This window comes from Mercenaria mercenaria, chromosome 2 (assembly GCF_021730395.1).
Source record: "Mercenaria mercenaria strain notata chromosome 2, MADL_Memer_1, whole genome shotgun sequence".
In the NCBI taxonomy this organism is placed as follows: domain Eukaryota; kingdom Metazoa; phylum Mollusca; class Bivalvia; order Venerida; family Veneridae; genus Mercenaria; species Mercenaria mercenaria.
Window position 1 is genome coordinate 31,804,042 of NC_069362.1, and position 21,141 is coordinate 31,825,182.

Below are 21,141 nucleotides of genomic sequence, written 5' to 3' on the forward strand. Positions count from 1 at the left end.
TGCCTAAAACTTACACCATTAATTTTATATACCACTTTTTTTCACTTCTATAAAACATACTACTTCTACAGGGACACACAGTTAATGACTTTATTTTATAGATATGAATCACAATACAATGTTATTAGTGACGTCAGTTCCAGTTTTTGAACAGATTTACAGCTGCCCCATTTTATTTATACTTTTGGATGTGTATCAAGTCTTTACCCATCGTTGTTGCTTGATATGATATCAACACTTGGATATAGTTTCTTTATAATACTAGAGTTCCTGTTGGCAGTCTGCATTTCCTGTTCTTCTTTCGGTGGCTCTGGCGCACTCTCTGCATCGGAAACGATAATCACATTCACAGAATTGTCTGTCGCCACCGTTCTTTCTTGGTGAGAACTGTTTTTGTCCACACCTCTGGCCTTCCTAGCTAACCATGCTGGGCTTAATTTTTCTAATTTTTCTTTGTTTTTACAACAGTAACATATTATTATCAAAACAGTTGTTATCAGTGCAGTTGGTAATAGTATAGCAATCCAGTTAATTTCATAACTTTCTTTTAAATTTTTGTTAATCCTCTTCAGCGAATAAATAAGATGATCCATTGAAATTTGTTTAACAGATAGTAGTTCTTTAGGTTAGATCAGTTTTGATATATTTGGGACAGCAAAATGTAATTTATTCCAGATAGAAATGGTTCTTAATGGTTGCATGTCCCGAAACTGTCCAATGGACATTTGTTTTATGTGTTTGCTTTTGTCATAATAAGATGGTGATAATGTCATGAAGTCACTGCAAGCGAAACAGTTCATATCTAACGGAAATAATGCAACTGGAGGCTTTATTGTTACAGCTGCCTTTCGCATTTGGGTTTCATAGCAAACCACCCTCAATCTTAATGAACTCAAAAGTGCGATACCCCATATATTTGAGTCAATATATCTTGCTGCTGGTAGGCGGGAGCTTGGTCTTACCATAACTTTACAATAAGTGTTAATCTTTGTTTCGTCCTTAATGAACAATGAAATAACACACATTTTAGACAAATTTACTTGAAAGATTGGGCTCTTGATGTTGCAGAAATGCTAAACTTGGTTTTTAGCTCGACTATTCGAAGAATAGTCTAGCTATTCTACTCACCCTGGCGTCGGCGTCGACGTCACACCTTGGTTAAGTTTTTGCATGCAAGTACATACAGCTATCATTTAAAGGCATATAGCTTTGAAACTTATTTATTCTTTTTCTAGGTCAATTACCAACCTCACTGGGTCAAGTTCCATAACTCTAACATGTATTTTGAGCAAATTATGCCCCCTTTTGGACTTAGAAAATTCTGGTTAAAGTTTTACATGCAAGTTACTATCTCCAAAACTAATGCAGATATTGAATTGAAACTTCACATGTGTCTTCGGGGTTATAAAACTAGTTGATAGCACCAAGTCCCATAACTCTGACCTTCATTTTGGCCAAATTATGCCCCCTTTTGGACTTAGAAAATTCTGGTTAAAGTTTTGCGTGCAAGTACATACAGCTATTACTAAAAGGCATATAGATTTGAAACTTATTTTTTCTTTTTCTAGATCAATTACCTACCTCACTGGGTCAAGTCCCATAACTCTGGCATGTATTTTGGCCAAATTATGCCCCCTTTTGGACTTAGAAAATTCTGGTTAAAGTTTTGCGTGCAAGTACATACAGCTATTACTAAAAGGCATATAGATTTGAAACTTATTTTTTCTTTTTCTAGATCAATTACCTACCTCACTGGGTCAAGTCCCATAACTCTGGCATGTATTTTGGCCAAATTATGCCCCCTTTTGGACTTAGAAAATTCTGGTTAAAGTTTTGCGTGCAAGTACATACAGCTATTACTAAAAGGCATATAGATTTGGAACTTATTTATTCTTTTTCTAGATCAATTACCTACCTCACTGGGTCAAGTTCCATAACTCTTAACATGTATTTTGAGCAAATTATGCCCCCTTTTGGACTTAGAAAATTCTGGTTAAAGTTTTATATGCAAGTTACTATCCCCAAAACTAATGCAGATATTGAATTGAAACTTAACATGTTTCTTCGGGGTTATAAAACTAGTTGATAGCATCAAGTCCCATAACTCTGATATGTCCCCTTTTGAACTTAAAACTCTTTTGATATTTAACATTTTGGGTAATAATTTCCAGCTTCTGTGACAATATTTCGAATAGTCGAGCTTGGCTGTCTTATGGACAGCTCTTGTTACATTTTGAAATTTCAGTCTGTTCTATTAATGCATATTTAGTGTGCCCTTGGTTAATAAGTGTTGCTGAAGCCTCTAATTCATATGTAGCTGTCATTTCTTTCAGGCCATTTCTGTTTTCTTTTGAGCCTTTGGTCATACTTTCGCCAACAAAATAAGGAAACTGCATACTGTGTAGCTCATATACTTCATAATTCTCATTTTAATCCAAGAGAGTTATGGAGACAAGTACAAGAATGTTAGATTGATGCATGACTGTGGTGCAAGTCAAATACTGATAAAAATGCCATAATTTTGACATTGGATCATCAGAGAGAATGTACAGAGTACACGAAAGTGTCTTACACCTTTGCTGTGAAGATAAAGTCCTAGTACAATCCTTTGGGCAAGTTGATTTTAATTTTTAGCTCGACTATTCGAAGAATAGTCTAGCTATTCTACTCACCCTGGCGTCGGCGTCGGCGTCGGCGTCGGCGTCGGCGTCACACCTTGGTTAAGTTTTTGCATGCAAGTACATACAGCTATCATTTAAAGGCATATAGCTTTGAAACTTATTTATTCTTTTTCTAGGTCAATTACCAACCTCACTGGGTCAAGTTCCATAACTGTAACATGTATTTTGAGCAAATTATGCCCCCTTTTGGACTTAGAAAATTCTGGTTAAAGTTTTACATGCAAGTTACTATCTCCAAAACTAATGCAGATATTGAATTGAAACTTCACATGTGTCTTTGGGGTTATAAAACTAGTTGATAGCACCAAGTCCCATAACTCTGACCTTCATTTTGGCCAAATTATGCCCCCTTTTGTACTTAGAAAATTTTGGTTAAAGTTTTGCGTGCAAGTACATACAGCTATTACTAAAAGGCATATAGATTTGAAACTTATTTTTTCTTTTTCTAGATCAATTACCTACCTCACTGGGTCAAGTCCCATAACTCTGACATGTATTTTGGCCAAATTATGCCCCCTTTTGGACTTAGAAAATTCTGGTTAAAGTTTTGCGTGCAAGTACATACAGCTATTACTAAAAGGCATATTGATTTGAAACTTATTTTTTCTTTTTCTAGATCAATTACCTACCTCACTGGGCCAAGTCCCATAACTCTGACATGTATTTTGAGCAAATTATGCCCCCTTTTGGACTTAGAAAATCCTGGTTAAAGTTTTACATGCAAGTTACTATCTCCAAAACTAATGCAGATATTAAATTGAAACTTCACATGTGTCTTCGGGGTTATAAAACTAGTTGATAGAATCAAGTCCCATAACTCTGACATGTATTTTGGGCAAATTATGCCCCCTTTTGGACTTAGAAAATCCTGGTTAAAGTTTTGCGTACAAGTACATACAGCTATTACCAAAAGGCATATAGCTTTGAAACTTATTTATTCTTTTTCTAGGTCAGTTACCAACCTCACTGGGTCAAGTTCCATAACTCTTAACATGTATTTTGAGCAAATTATGCCCCCTTTTGGACTTAGAAAATTCTGGTTAAAGTTTTACATGCAAGTTACTATCTCCAAAACTAATGCAGATATGGAATTGAAACTTCACATGTTTCTTCGGGGTTATTAAACTAGTTGATAGCATCAAGTCCCATAACTGATATGCATTTTGGTCAAATTATGTCCCGTTTCGAACTTAAAACTCTTTTGATATTTAACATTTTGGGTAATAATTTCCTGCTTCTGTGACAATATTTCGAATAGTCGAGCTTGGCTGTCTTACGGACAGCTCTTGTTTAATAATAAATCCAATCTTATACGTACAAAAAACTATATGTCGTTTATTCCTGCATATATGTTGATCTAAATTTCGAATACTTTCAGCACTTTTCTCCTCGTTGGAAGTATCTATATCAAAATTTTCTGTAACTTCTCCTTGTCCAAATGATTTTGTTATTTCTTATTTTAATTCTTTCTTCAAATCACTTCGTATATGTCGCTTAGGTCGTGGTTGAGTTGCATCTGCTAGTTTGGAGTAATATTTTGTATAAAATGTTTCAGTCCATTTTACACATATTTCATCTTGTAAGTTTTACATAGACTTGTATAGGAAAAAACTTTAAAAATCTTCTTGTCAGAAAATGCATGGCTAAAGCCTTTGATATTTGGTATGTAACATTGCTGTTAATGAATGTTATGATAAAATTACACATTATGGTTTCAGTCCAGCTATACTCTCAGGGATGTAGAAATGTTCTCAAGTAGCAGGAAAATCTCCAAAAGTAGAAGGGTGGTCTGGCGGTCCTTCCCTAGTGGGGGTCAAGGGGACAACTTCCCTGTAGGGGGTTCCAGGTGGGAAAATCCCCCCAGACTGAGTTATGCCCCTTTTTGACTTAGAAAGTTTTGGTTAAAGTTTTTGATAAAATGAAATATCTCTGGTACTTTCAAAGCTATTGACTTGAAACTTAAAATAGTTTTTTACTATCAAAGTCTACATCAGGAGAAACAATCCCCATAACTCTGATTTGAATTTTGACAGGGTTATGCCCCTTTTTAACTTATAATTTTTGGTTGAAGTTTTTGATAAAGTCAAATATCTCTGTTATTATCAGAGCTATTGACTTGAAACTTGAAATAGTTATTTACCATCAAAGTCTACACCAGGAGAAGCATACCCCATAACTCTGATTTGAATTTTGACAGAGTTATGTCTTTGTTTAACTTAGAATTTTTGGTTAAAGTTTTATGAAGTTTTTACTGGCAAAGCTGTAATTCAGAGTCAAGCACTGAGAAAAGTCGAGCACGCTGTCTTATGGACAGCTCTTGTTGTCTTTATATAATTGTTGTTTCTGTGAATATTTAAAATATTTCTATCTCCATTTAGTGTAATGTTATTTTTTGGATCAAATTGAAAGTCTAATTGGTTTGTCCATAATCCAATTTTTGTGTGTGAAGCTGAAGAGATATTTGTCGCCTGTCATGAGTACTTTTTAAATCCTTCCGCACAGAAATGTGGTCTTGCATGACCCTCTTGTTTCTGGTTTATTGTTCTGTATCAAATTATACATTATTTTTATTATTTCCTTTAATTTTTCTTCATACGAATTTGGTAAAACTGTAAAGTATGATGGCTGATTTCTCCCATTTCATGTTGTCATGTCAGCAGGGCGAAAACACGACAAATTTTACGCGAGAACTCTATGTTTTTTGCAAGATTTATGGCCCCTTTTGGACTTAGAGATATCAGATTTCTTGGTTAAGTTTTATGTTTAGGTCAACTTTTTCTCTTAAACTATCAAAGCTATTGCTTTGAAACTTGCAACACTTGTTCACCATCATAACGCTGGCTTAGCGCAAAACAGTTGTAACTCCTTCTTTATTTCATATAAGTTACAACCGTTTTGGGCTAAGCCCACGATTAAGCTGACCCTGTACAGCAAGCAACATAACTCCATCCTGCTTTTTGCAATAATTATTGCCCCTTTTGGACTTCAATCATTTTCTTGGTTGAGTATTATGTTTAAGTCAACTTTTCTCTTAACTCCTTGGGGCCGAAATGCGACTAAAGGCGCTATATTTTCTACCCCCGTAGCGTCGATATTCGACTATACGCGCGTTATCAGGACTCCCCAGGACGGCGATTGACAATTATAGTCGCAGCACCGAGATCATGCTGATTGCGTCACATACTTGTTAATTTTTGATAATCCTGATAAAAGCAAAATTATTTTGCATACCGGCTATTATTTCTTAGATGTTATAATTATTAATTATGCTAATAATTAGTTTCCTTGTTAAAATAAATGTTTGTAAATATGCGATAAACGAAATAAAAAAAAGGCGAACTCCGCTGTGTTTCGTTCATACTGTATTTCAAAAGATTAAAATAATGTCGACTGCGAGAGATTTTTCTTACATTGAAGAAAATATTCATTATCATGCTGATTTTGATGTATCAGTTCCGTCGGATGATGATTCCGACGATGAAATTTCATCATCAGAGAAATGAATGGTCGGAAAATTTTAAGTTTTAGAAAGCTGAAATATTCGTACACTTACATCGCATTAAATTCAAATGGATAAAAATAACACAGCAAAACATGTTTCATACATAAAATGTGTATAAATAAATGCTTTTTGTAAATTTAATAATTCTTCAAAGATGGGTGTTAATATTACAACCTAACTGTCTCAGTGCGTGTCACGCAACGTTTGTGTACATGTTTAGAAATTAATTTACATCAAAATAAACCATCTATATTCACTCAAAAATGGGTGTTAATTTTGAGTAATGCTGATGTAAATACTCTGTGTTAATAATGTATTTCTACTTATTTGAATTCAATGTGTTTACATGTGAAAAATGTAATAAAATCTGAAATGTTCAAATATTTATTAAATGCAATAGGTATGTAAAAATGGTGAATGTTTCGAAGTGAAATTATTATTTTATTTGGATATAAGTTACGGACGAAAGTGAATATATATAAAAAAAAATTTCAAACTTTGAAGATTTTATAAGTATAGTGTGATTTACATCCATGTTAATAATATTTCCATGCATGATTTCAATTGACTGCATGCGAGTGTGAATATGATAAGATCAGATAATGTTCTTCGACGTCAGGTGGTAATTCTTATCTCGCCGCAGCATGTATATTATGATATCGGCCTCAGGGAGTTAAACTAACAAAGCTATTGCTTTAAAACTTGCAACAGTTTTTCACCATCATAAGCGGACACTGTACATCAAGAAACATAACTCTATCCTGCTTTTTGCAAGAATGATGGCCCTTTTTAGACTTAGAAAATCATGGGTAGGATAATATTTCTATTATACAAAAAAAATCAGATGAGCGGTGCTCTTGTTGAAATATGGGAATGAAATGATGACCTCTGTTGCATTTTTGGGTCTAAATTGTGAAAAAATATTATTCCTTTGCCAAAATAGTTGGCTGGGTTCAGCTATGATGAGTACAGGTCACTTTGGGGATTGGGGTTTTGGTTTGGGTTGGGGAATAGCACGGCCACCAGCCCCTGCCCAGGACACGAGCCTGTACAAATAGAAGAATAATTACGTATATGTGTGGGCCTCAATGAAGATTAACTTATTCACACGAAATACCCAACCTCCGTACCTCAAAATATGGGCTCAAAAATGGAGCAGAGGCCATCATTTTATACATACATTTCAAACATTTAAAGGCAGATACGCCAAGGCCCATGTAACTTGAGGGTTTAACACTTTCCGTACCTTACCCAATCAGCTCGCCGATGCTGCCTTCATACTTCTAACTGTTGCCGCTCCCCGCACCCTGATGAAATATTTCTGGAACCAGGTCACTTATGCATACGCTTTAGATTTCTCTACATTTTATAAGAGATGTCTGAAAAGAATTTGTCGTGTTGGCGGGGCGAAAAACACAACAAATACCTAATTTGTCGAGTTTTTGTATTGTTGTGTTTGCGCCCTGCCGACGCGAAAACACGAGAAATAAAGGGCGCCAACACAACATATTTATACCCGCCAATACGAAAAGTCGACAAATAAATCTGTCGTGTCGGTGCACTTTAAACGTTGAGTTTTTGCGTAAAATTTGTTGTGTTTTCGCTCCACCGACAGGACAGCACGAAAACTCGACACATTATGTTTTTGTCAAGTTTTCGTTTTCGCCCCGCCAACACAAAATGGCAGAAATCAGCCACCAAAGTATAGGGATATGTAAGTTTCGGTAACTCAAAGGTTTTTATCACTGTAATTAAATTTATTAAATTAATTAAATAAACTTGCTAATGGTAATAACTATGATGATGGAGATCAAATTGCTTTAATTAATAATGCAGCTTCAATAATTGATCAGCTAATAGTTAAACAGAATGAAAAAAAAATTGTCTATGATTGTAATAATTTATACAATGTAATAAATGTAAAAGACTTAGTTGAACTATCTAAGGGACAAATGAATTTATTTATTTAGATACTACCGCTTGTGCTGAAAGAAGGGATGACCAAGCTGAATTTAAAAGAGGTTTTGCTCAAAAAAGGGATTAATCCAAGGTTGTAATGAGATAAATGCTAAAATTCCGTTAAATAATTATTCATTTTTCCAGGGTTTGGAACAAAATATGTTACATCCAAGTCAAATTCAAATAACACTCCAATTAACAAATGAGAATGAATTAACTTACAGAGCTAATGCTGCCAATGCAGGAAGGGTAAATGTATCTATATTAATTTTGTGGATTCCGCGTTTAATTTTTAATGATTATGGAATTAATCTAATTTCTGAAAGATATACAAAAGCAAGGTGGAAATACCTCTAAGAAATGATAACACAGTCGGCAGATACACAACAGAGTAGTATAACTTTTAGAATAACAGCTGGTGTAACAAAACCCTAACATATGTTTGTTTATTTATAACAACCTGATAAGATAAAGTCCTATAGAACAATCCTTTGGGCAAGTTGATTTTAATTTTTTAATAATAAATCCAATCTTATATGTACAAAAAACTATATGTCGTTTATTCCTGCATATTTGTTGATCTAAATTTCGAATACTTTCAGCACTTTTCTCCTCGTTGGAAGTATCTATATGAAAAGTTTTCTTGAACTTCTCCTTGTCCAAATGATTTTGTAATTTCTTATTTTAATTCTTGCTTCAAATCGCTTCGTATATGTCGCTTAGGTCATGGTTGAGTTGCATCTGCTAGTTTGGAGTAATATTTTGTATAAAATGTTTCAGTCCATTTTACACATATTTCTTCTTGTTTGTAATTATCTCCGAGATGGGTGGTCAAATTTCTCAAATCTCCCAAAAGTTCTGTTGCTGTTATGTTATCCCTGAAATAAAAAACAATTTAAGAATCACATTAGCAAGTAAAAGTAAAATTTATCTCTAAAAAACACAAAATAGTATTTCTGAAGTTAGTGAAAAGAACGGAAAAAAACTTATATTTTAGTTGTTTAAATTCTCCTTCTTTTAGTCGTATAGCCTACAAAGTTATTTGCTTATTATGCAAAGGAATGTTCCGGCCTTATTGATCAACTAGAGTGGTAAGTTGTTGTGAAATGCTGGGAAAACCATTTGCAATAAATTCTTCTGATAAATGCTGGAAAAACTGATATCTGTTTATGCTTGCTAATATTGATTCAATTATTGAATCTTTTGTGCTTTCTACTTCATGATGTACTCTTGCTTCTTTTTAGCTCACCTGAGCACAATGTGCTCAAAGGTGAGCTTTTGTGATCGCCCTGTGTCCGTTGTCAGTCGTCCGTCGTCAACAATTTGACTGTTTACATTCTAGAGGTCACAATTTTTGCCCAAACTTAATGAAACCTGGTCAGAATGTTACCCTCAATAAAATCTTGGACAAGTTTGATATTGGGTCATCTGGGGTCAAAAACTAGGTCACCAGGTCAAATCAAAGGAAAAGCTTGTTAACACTCCAGAGGTCACAATTTTGGCCCAATCGTATTGAAACTTGGTCAGAATGTTACCCTCAATAAAATCTTGGACAAGTTCAATATTGGGTCATCTGGGGTTCAAAACTAGGTCACCAGGTTAGATCAATGGAAAAGCTTGTTAACACTCAAGAGGCCACAGTTGTGTCCCAATATTTATGAAACAGACAGCTCTTGTTAAGAAAACAATATTCACAGCTTTTATATCTGTTCCATTTCAGTTAAAATCCAAAGAGCACAGTGTCCTGGAATTCATATTTATTGTACTTATATATATATATCGTTTACCAGCTTTCGTAGTCCTTGTAACTTTCCGCATTTGAAATTTGATTGTCATGAGGATCATCACAACACAAACACACCACTGAGCAGGTCAAGTGGTAACACTGCCCATTTATTCTGTTTGTTTTACGAATAGATTATAGAGAACATTTGTGATTGTTCAGCGCTTTCAAAATTTTCATGTTTTTCGTCGTCATGCAAATATACTTTGGAAGTCGAAACTGTCATTAATATGAAGTAGTTTGCGGAACTCCTAAATCTAGATTTCATTTTCTTTGTCCGACCTCTGATGGTCTTTAGGAATGCTTTAATTGAACATTTTTTCATTTTAATTCCTTCTTTGAAAAGTGTCTGCTTTGCCTTGTAATACTCATCACTTGAAGGCGATTGTCTTGTTGCCAAGTTCTAGCAATATGTTGTTATGCTTATGCTTGCATTTCATAATGGTATTGCCTTCTATTTTAAAGTGGTTGAAATGATTTACTACAAATGCTAAAAATAAACTTGAACATGGAAGTGACATATTTAAAACCAGTTACTATTGATCTAAAAATAAATAAACTGGGGACCCCGTTACAACGCTGTCACCGGGGTCCAAGTTTCAAGACCCGCTGATCTAGCAGGGTTAAATGTATAACGCAGGTATAAGCGGTATATGCAATACCCCACCCACCAGTAATATATTAAACATATTTTAGACGCTGTTTTATGTTAATAAGAAGTTCTAATCGTATAAATGGGACATTTATTTACCTTAAATGCTACTGAAAAATACATTAAAAGAATTATAATGCTGTGTCATCTTCTCATTTCCTCGTGATTCTAAAAGAAAGTTGGAATTGTGTTCTAAGGAAGTAAACATATATATATAACGCTGCTTGACGAGTGTGCGGTATTGAGAATTACATATGCAATGCAATTGCAATGGGGGTTTATGTAACTAAAAGAGAAAAAGATATAGACAGTCTTAAAAACTTTAATTTTTAATCCATGAACAACATCAATAAATAAGATAGAAAATTGTTAAATCACCTTCGTTAATATATGATATCAAAAAGAACAATTTCAATATGACTTTCAGTGCATCAAATCTTCGTTAATTCCGATGAACTGAATGTGATGATTTTAATATGAAAATGCAAACGGCTGCATTTTTTTAAAATTTATTTAGCTCACCTGTCTCGAAGTGACAAGGTGAGCTATTATGACTGCTTAATGTCCCTTGTGCGTCGTCCGTCAACAATTTCTAAAAAAATCTTCTTGAAAACCATTAGGCAGAATTACACCAAACTTCACGGGAATGATCTTTGGGTGGCCCCCTTTCAAAATTGTTCAAAGAATTGAATTCCATGCAGAACTCTGGTTTCCATGGCAATCGAAAGGAAAAACTTTAAAAATCTTCTTGTCCAAAACCACAGGACCTAGGGCTTTGATATCTGGTGTGTAGCATCATCTAGTGGTCCTCCACCAAGATTGTTCATATTATCCCCCTTGGGTCAAATATGGCCCTTCCCCGGGGGTCACATGGTTTATATAGACTTATAAATTGAAACCTTTGAAAATCTTCTTGTACAAAACCACATGGCCCAGGGCTTTGATATTTGGTTTGTAACATCATCTAGTGGTCCTCTACCAAGATTAAACAAATTATCCCCATAGGGTGAAATGTGGCCCCACCCTAGGGGTCCCAAGTTTTACATAGACTTATATAGGAAAAAAAGCTTAAAAGTCTTCTTGTCTGAAACCACAACACTTAGACCTTTGATATTTGATTTGTAGCATTGTCTTATGGTCCTCAACCAAAATTGTTCAAATTGTACCCCTTGGGTGAAAAGAGGCCCTGTGGGGGTCCCAAGTTTTATATAGACTTATATAGCAAAAAGATTTAAAAAAATTCTTGTCTGAAACCATAAGACCTAGGCTTTTGATATTTGGTATGATGGATTGTCTAGTAGTCCTCTACCAAATCGTTCACATCATGCCCCTGGGGTTAAAAGAGGCCCCGCCCAGAGGTCACTTAGTTATTATGTGAGTTATATAGGAAAAAATACTTAAAAATCGTCTGATCCTATTTCCAAGACTGTTTAATTATAATTACCTGATGACCCCAAGTAATATGATGTCACTTGACTGTGACCTTGACCTACCGACCTACTTTCTTGTTTTTAGCTCACATGTCACAAAGTGACAAGGTAAGCTTTTGTGATCACGCAGCGTTCGTCGTCCATCCGTGCGTGTGTAAACTTTTGCTTGTGACCACTCTAGAGGTCACATTTTTCATGGGATTTTTATGAAAGTTGGTCAGATTGTTCATCTTGATATCTAAGTCAAGTTCAAAACTGGGTCACATGCGGTCCTAAATTAGGTCAGTAGGTCTAAAAATAGAAAAACCTTGTGACCTCTCTAGAGGCCATACTTTTCAATGAATCTTCATGAAAGTTAGTCAGAATGTTCACCTTGATGATATCTAGGTCAAGTTCGAAACTGGGTCACATGTCATCAAAATCTTTTGACCTCTCTAGAGGCCATATTTTTCAATGGATCTTCATGAAAATTGGTCAGAAATTTTATCTTGATATCTAGGTCAAGTTTTAAACTGGGTCACATGAGCTAAAAAAACTAGGTCACTATGTCAATAATAGAAAAAATGATGTCATACACAGTTCACAACTGGGTCATGTGGGGACAGGTGCGCGATTCAGGACCATCATGGTCCTCTTGTTTAAGATACAGCCCTGAAATTTTGATGACATACACAGTTTTGCACTCAAATTGTAAAACTGAATTTCATTGACAACGAATGTGACCTACTGACTTTCTTCAGTTTGACATTTGAAACATGTAGCTCATATTACTCAGATGAGCGATCCAGGGTCATCATGACCCACTTGTATTTTTTTTTTTTTTTTTTACCCCGGAAAATTCGGGAGCCAAGAGCATACTGCGTTATAACGAATACTGAGTATATCATGTAGCGTTACAAAGGGTTTTGAGTGTATGTACATTGTACCTGGAAGTAAGGTATTTAAAACCATTTAAAAATAAACATGTACATTGTACACAGAAGTGACGCACTTAGCACAGTTACCAGTGCAAATCCATACATATTTCTCCGATTAGTTTTCTTTGTTTGATCAAAGTTCCAATGTTTATACTACACTTTAGTAAATTTTGATGTTTCTCAATTAACTCATAAACTAAAATCAGGTTTCGGCAATAGGAATCTGTGTAAGGTACACCTTTATCATGAAGGAAAGTCCTAGAGCACAATCCTTTGGACAAATTGATTTTATTTTTTTTATTATTGATCCAATTGAGTATGTATCAAACACAATCTGTCGTTTATCTTTCTCTATACGTTGATCAAGCTTGTAACTATTGATTTGATGTGTCCACTTAAAAACCTTTTCACACTGTCTGTGTGTATCAACTTTTCCAAAAGATTTAGTGATTTCCTCTTTCAGTTCTTTTTTTAAATACTTCGTGCTCTGGCGAGCTATTGTGACCGGTCACTGTCCGGCATCCGTAGGCCTCTGTCATCCGTCAACATTTGCCTTGTGAACACTCTAGAGGCCGCATTTGTGACCCAATCTTTATGAAACTTTGTCAGAATGTTAGTCTTGATGATCTCTAGGTCATGTTCGAAACTATGTTATGTGGGATCAAAAACTAGGTCTGTAGGCCAGATTAAAGGAAAAGCTTTTGAACACTAGAGGCCACAATTGTAACCCAATATTTATGAAACTTGGTCAGAATGATTGTCATGATAATTTCTAGGTCAAGTTTGAATCTGTGTCATGTGGGTCAAAAACTAGGTTGCACAGTCAAATCAAAGGAAAAGCTTGTGAACACTTTAGAGGCCACAATTTTGACTCAATCTTTATGAAGCTTGGTCAGAATGTTTTTCTTGATTATTTCTAGGTAAAGTTTGAAACTGGGTCATGTCGGGTCAAAAACTAGGTCACTACGTCAGATCAAAGGAAAATCTTGTTAACACTTGAGAGACCACAATTTAAATTTGAAACTCAAGAGAATTAATCAGAATGTTTGTCTTGATAATCTATAGGTCATGTTCAAATTTAGGTTATGTGGGGTCAAGAACTAGGTCATATGGTCAAATCAAAGGAAAAACTTTAGAACACTCTAGAGTCCACAGTTGTGACCCAGTCTTTATGAAACTTGGCCAGAATGTTTATCTTGATTATTTCTTTGTCAAATTTGAAACTGTCTCATACTGGGTCAAAAACTAGGTCACTAGGCCAGATCAAAGGAAAAGCTTGTGAACACTCTAGTGGCCACAGTTGTAACTCAGTCTTTATGAAACTTGGTCAAAATGTTGGTATTGATGATCTCTGGGTCAATTTTGAAACTGGGTCATGTAGGGTCAAAAAGTAGGTCAGTAGGCCAGATCAAAGGAAAAGCTGGTGAACACTCTAAGAGCCCACAGTTGTGACTCAATCTTTATGAAACTTGGTCAGAATGTTTGTCTTGATGATCTTTAGGTTAAATTCAAAACTGGGTCATTCGGGGTCAAAAACTAGGACAGTAAGCCAAATTAACTCTGGTGAGCGATATAGGGCCATGATGGCCCTCTTGTTTTGAAGTACTCCTTTTTCGTTGCAATGTCGGTTTACATGCATCAACCAATTCCATGTAATACCTTACATCAAAGGTTGTAGCCGATTCTTCACATACTAAATCTTCTTTGTATTTATCTCTTACTAAGATGAGTTGTTAATTGTATCAAATCCCTCAAAAGGTCTTCTGTTGTTTTTTTAATTAAGAAGATAAACAATTTAAAGAATCACAATAGCACAAGCAGGTAAAAAGTAATATTTACATGTATCTCTAAAAACACACAAAATAATATTTCTAAGTTAGGTTTTCTTCACAGTACATAGGGTACTGAGTCAAATAATGAATGTGGAATAATCAATTTAGATGATTCTTTGGACCTGGAACTAAATGTTTACAGTGTAAACATTACTAAAAATAAACATGAACATAGTAAACGGAAGTGACGTATTTAAAACATTTAAAACTAATTACTGTTGATCTAAAAATAAATGTTTACACTGTAAACGGAAGTCACATATTTGAAACAGTTACCAGTTCAACACTATATATATTTCTTTGATCAGTTTTCTTTCTTTGATCAAATTCCAATGTTTATGCTACATTTTAGTAAATTTATATGTTTCTCAATTAACTCATAAACTAAAATCAGGTTTCGGCAATATGAATCTGTATAAGGTACACCTTTTCGAAGAAGGAAAAGTCCTAGAGCACAATCCTTTGCTTTAATTATGGATCCACTTTTGTGTGTACAAAACACAACCTGTTATTTATTCCTACATATTTGTTGATCCACAGCACATTAATCCACATCTGATGTGTCCACATCAAAATCTTCTATAACCTCTCCTTGTCTAAAGGATTTAGTAATTTCTTCTTTCAGTTCTTTTTAGCTCACCTGTCACATAGTGACAAGGTGAGCTTTTGTGATCACCCTTCATCCACTGTCTGTCATCAGTCTGTGCGTCCCTGCGTGCTTGCTTCCGTCAGTAATTCCTTGTCTGCACGATAGAAGCTTCATTTATGATTCTATTTTGACCAAACTTGAATACAACTTGTATATCCATAAGATTTCGGTTCCTTTCTTTAACTGGCCAGATTCCATAATGGGTTCCAGAGTTATGGCCCCTGAAAGGGCCAAAATTAGCTATTTTCTGCACATAAGCAGCTTCATATAAAAAATGAATTGGTTTGATTTTAACCAAACTTGCACAGAATTTGTATCTCCATAAGATCTTGTTTCTTTCTTGAACTAGCCAGATTCAATTATGGGGTCCAGAGTTCTGGCCCTGGCCAGAATAAGCTTTTTTGACCTTGTCTGCACAATAGCAGCTTCATTTATGATTGGAATTTAATCAAACTTGCACAAAACTTGTGTCACCATAAGATCTTGGTTTCTTTCTTGAACCGGCAAGATCCCATTACAGGTACCAGAGTTACGGCCCCTGAAAGGGCCAGAATTAGCTATTTTGACCTTGTCTGCCCAATAGCAGCTTTATTTATCATTTGTTTTTAACCAAACTTGCACACAACTTGTTTCACCACAAGATCTTGGTTCCTTTTTTAAGCTTCCCAGATTCCATTATGGGTCCCAGAGTTATGGCCCCTGAAAGAGTCGGAATAAGCTTTTTTGACCTTGTCTGCACAGTAGCAGCTTCATTTATGATTTGATTGTATCCAAAACCAACACCACTTTTCTGTGACACAACATGGATGGAACCTCCAATTTTTAGGTTTATTTTGACATATCTGTACCTTGTAAGAATTTTTTTTGATTAAATTTCTTCAACTTCTTGTCCTTAAGTGCAATGATAACAGATGAGCGATATAGGGCCATTATGGCCCTCTTGTTTTAAGTACTCTGTGTGCACCGCAGTCGGTTTACTAGCATCATTCAATTTCATGTAATACTTTAAATAAAAGGTTTCGGCCCATTCTACACAAACTGGATCTTGTTTGTAAGTATAATCTAGATGGGTTGTCAGTTGTTTTAGATCTCCCAAAAGTTCTCTTGTTTTAAAAGAAAAACAATATAAAGAATCGCATTAGCACAAGCGGGTAAGAAGTAAGATTTACAGGTATATCATGTGTACATTAAACTTCCTTTTCAAACTCCTATAGCATCTATCAATTTTATTTGAAATTTCTCGATACTCGTGGATAAATAGGTAAATTATTTTTAAACATCATCTTCCATTTACAAGCAATAAAAATAATTAAAGAAAACTTGCATATTTTCTTTAGTTTTAAGTTCCACTAATTCAAATTCCTATTTATGTTGGTTTTATCTGTTCCTTTTATATGGAGTGCTTACCTGTAAAAGGAATGTTCTAGTGTGTACCTGTAAAAGTAATGCGAAAGCCTAAATAGGTCAGAGGTATTGATTAGTTTAACAGTAGTTGTTTTGCCCCTCCCCCACCCTCACTCAGCGAAGGCGGGCATATTAAAATTGCACTGTGAAGGCATTTTCACTTTTCCCTTTATGTATATAATGCAAACTTAAAAAATCTTCTTGTGTGAAACTGCTAGCCAGATTTTGAACTGATTTTACACAAATGGTTCTTGTTTGACCTTCTTCAAATGTTGTTCAAATTTTTTCTGATTCATAAAAAAACGTGGCTGCCAGAGGGAGAGGTCACTTTTGGTCAACAATTTCTTTAAACAACACGTCCTCATAAACCCTAGAATGGATTTTGATGAAACTTTACACAAATGATCTCTGGTAGCTTTGATATTTAAGGGCTGGACTGTCTACCATACTTACCCAAATTATTGCCCTAAGATAAAAATAAAACTGGCCACACCCCTGTGTCTGACATAATTGGCTTTTATATAAAAAAAAACTTTGAAATTAATAATAGCTAGAACCTTGATATTTGGCATGTGATATCAGATTTATAATTTCTACCGTAATTGTTCAAATTATTACTAGTACCCTTGTGTCAAAAATGTGTGTGACATATGTATGTAATATAGGCTAACATAAAAGAAACCTAACTCTGTACTTATACAAACACATTGAAGCCATATACACAAGTATTTTTATGCCCAAGGCATTTACTGATGCGGGAGACATATAGTGATTGTCCTGTTCGTCCATCCGTTCCTTCATCCGTCCGTACGAGGTTAACCAAATGGGACCATTTCACTAGCATCAATACCCCTTACTAGAATTACTTGATACTAAATTAATGCAGATGTAACCTGTGACCATTCCTCATCTTCAGACATCACCTGACCTCAGTTTGAACTTGACCTCATTTTGGACTTAGGTTGCTTTACATGGGCCATCTCTTGGTTAACCAAATAGGACTGTTTCGTCTAGCATCAGTACCGCTTACAAGAATGCATTGAGGCTAATGCAGATGTAACCTGTGACCATTCCTCATCTTCAAACATCACCTAACCTCAGTTTGACCTTGACCTTGTTGTGGACTTATGTTGCTTTGTATCGACAAGTATGCCAGTTAACCAAATGGGACCGTTTCGTCTAGCATCAATACCGCTTACAAGAATGAATTGATACTAATACAGATGTAACCTGTGACCATTCCTCATCTTCAAACATCACCTGACCTCAGTTTGACCTTGACCTCCTTTTGGAGTTAGGTTGCTTTGTATCGACAAGCATGCCACTAGGGGCATCAAGCATTTATTGAATGCAGCTCCTTGTTAGGGTTAATGACCCTCTTCTTTCTAAAGTAGTTATAAGTTTTTCTGTTGGTTAACTATTTCTTTCAAAGACAGCTTTATTTGCAAAAGTTTTGGAAATTTTGTTACAGTTTCATTAAACTTCAAATATCATTGAACTTGCCGTGCTGATAGGTCCATTTCGTTTGAAATCCACTTCATCCAATATTTTTTTTGTTCAAATTACTTTCGTTGACTTAAAAGTAACCATAGAGAAAAGGCATATTTTCTTTGTGGAGTATTTTCTGTGTCTCAATACGTTTGATGTATTCTTTAATTTTTTTCAATATTTTTTTCCAAAGGTCGTTAAATAAATAAAATCTTTCTTTTCTTCTTGTATCCATTTTAAAGTATCTTCAGTTGTTGTTTGAGACTTGGACTCATGTATAATTGCAGTATCTTTTGACTTTGGAACATTTGGCAGTGTAAGACGTAAACCTTCCAAATCAGTTATTGGATTAGTGTCAGGTTTTCTAATCAATTCAGCTTCTTCTTTTTTTAGCTCACCTGAGCAAAAGGTTCACAGTGAACTAATGTGATCCCTCACCGTCCGGCGTCCATCCGGCCACACTTTCATTTAAACAGGAGATTCTCCTATCAAACCACCAAGCCAATTTTGATGAAACTTAACAGGGATGATCCTTAGATGGTCTTCTTTAAAAGTTATTCAAAGAATTGAATTCCATGAAGAACTCTGGTTGCCAAACCGGAAGGGAAAACTTCAAACATCTTGTCTGAAACCACAAGGTCTAGGGCTTTTATATTTGGTATGTAGCATCATCCAAGGAGCCTCTACCAAGGTTGTTCAAATTATTCTTCTAGGGTCAAATATGGCCCCATTCCAGGGGTCACATGGTATATATAGACTTTTATAGGGAACATTTAAAAAAATTTCCTTGTCCAAAACCATAAGGCCTAGGGCTTTGATATTTCGTATGTAGCACCATCATGTGGGCCTATACCAAGATTGTTCAAATTCTCAGCCTAGGGTATAATATGGCCCTGCCCTGGGGGTCACATTGTTTCAATATACTTACATATAGGAAAAAACTTGGAAAATCTTCTTATCAAAAACAGAAGGGACTAGGGCTTTGATATTTGGTATGTAGCATCATATAGTGATTGTTCAATGACTCCCCTAGGGTGAAATTTGACCCAGCCAAGTGGGGAGGGTAGGGGGCAGGGTCACATGGTTTATAAAGACTTGTATAGGGAACAAAATTAAAAATCTTGTCTGAAACCACAAACATAATTGACATTTGTAAAATGAAATTTGATTGTCATGAGGATCATCACAAGTTCTCTCTTCCTTTACAAACACACTACTAAGTAGGTCAAGTGGAAACTCCGCCCATGTATTCTGTTAGTTCTGCATTGAGATTTTAGAGAACAGTTGTGATTGTTATGCGCTTTTGGCATTTGCATGTTTTTCGTCATCGAGCAATATACTTTGGAAGTCAAAACTGTCATCAGTATCAAGTAAGCCAAGTTGATTTTGCAGAACTCCTAAATCATAGATTTCATTTTCTTCGTCCGGCTTCTGATGGTTTTTAGGAGCCCTTAAATTGAACTTTTCCTTTTCAGTTTCTTCTTTGGAAAGTGTCTGCTTTACCTTGTAATATTGTAATGCTTGTGCTTGCATTTCTTAAAGGTATCGCTTTCTATTATAAAGTGTTAATAGTCATTTTCAGGTGTTTTACTGTGTTTTCGTTGAATTAGGGCTTGACAATGACTGTTTATTAACTTTATGCTTACATTTTGCTTGTCTTTTTATGCCCCCGAAGGGAGGCATATAGTTTTTGAACCGTCTGTCAGTCTGTCGGTCTGTCCGCAATTTTCGTGTCCGGTCCATATCTTTGTCATCGATGGATGGATTTTCAAATAACTTGGCATGAATGTGTACCACAGTAAGACGATGTGTCGCGCGAAAGACCCAGGTCCGTAGCTCAAAGGTCAAGGTCACACTTAGACGTTAAAGGTCATTTTTCATGATGTGCATTCGTGTCCGGTCCACATCTTTGTCATCGATGGATGGATTTTCAAATAACTTGACATGAATGTGTACCACAGTAAGACGACGTGTCGCGCGAAAGACCCAGGTCCGTAGCTCAAAGGTCAAGGTCACACTTAGACGTTAAAGGTCATTTTTCATGATGTGCATTCGTGTCCGGTCCATATCTTTGTCATCCATGGATGGATTTTCAAATAACTTGGCATGAATGTGTACCACAGTAAGACGACGTGTCACACGCAAGACCCAGGTCCGTAGCTTAAAGGTCAAGGTCACACTTAGACGTTAAAGGTCATATTTCATGATAGTGCATTGATGGGCATGTCCGGTCCATATCTTTGTCATTCATGCATGGATTTTAAAATTATTGGGCATGAATGTGTACTACAGTAAGACGACGTGTCGCGCGCAAGACCCAGGTCCGTAGGTCAAAGGTCCTAAACTCTAACATCGGCCATAACTGTTCATTCAAAGTGCCATTAGGGGCATGTGTCATCCTATGGAGACAGCTCTTGTTCCTAAATGTTTTTTCATAAAATGAAATTTACTTTGTAAGTGTCAAGAGACAAATTCAGTCATATATTTCTCACATGTACAACAGTATATACACCAATTTTGGTTTTTTCCATGTACTCCATTGATTTGAATGTTACAACATCAACACCATTGGCATTGCCATATGCTTTCTTTCTTTTAACATTGCCAATCTGAATATGTTTCTTCTTCAATCCTTCCCATATTATCTCAGAGGTGTACAATTTTAAAATTGTACAATTTTCACATTCAGACAGTATTCCACTCTCAAAAATTCAGGTGACACTGTCAGTGTGTCATATCAGTTTTACAAGAATTATAAAATTCTCTGATAAAAACACTAAAAAAATCAATATAAAAAGTATTATTTTGGTGATAAATTTAGTTAAATAATTTCCTTTCAAGACA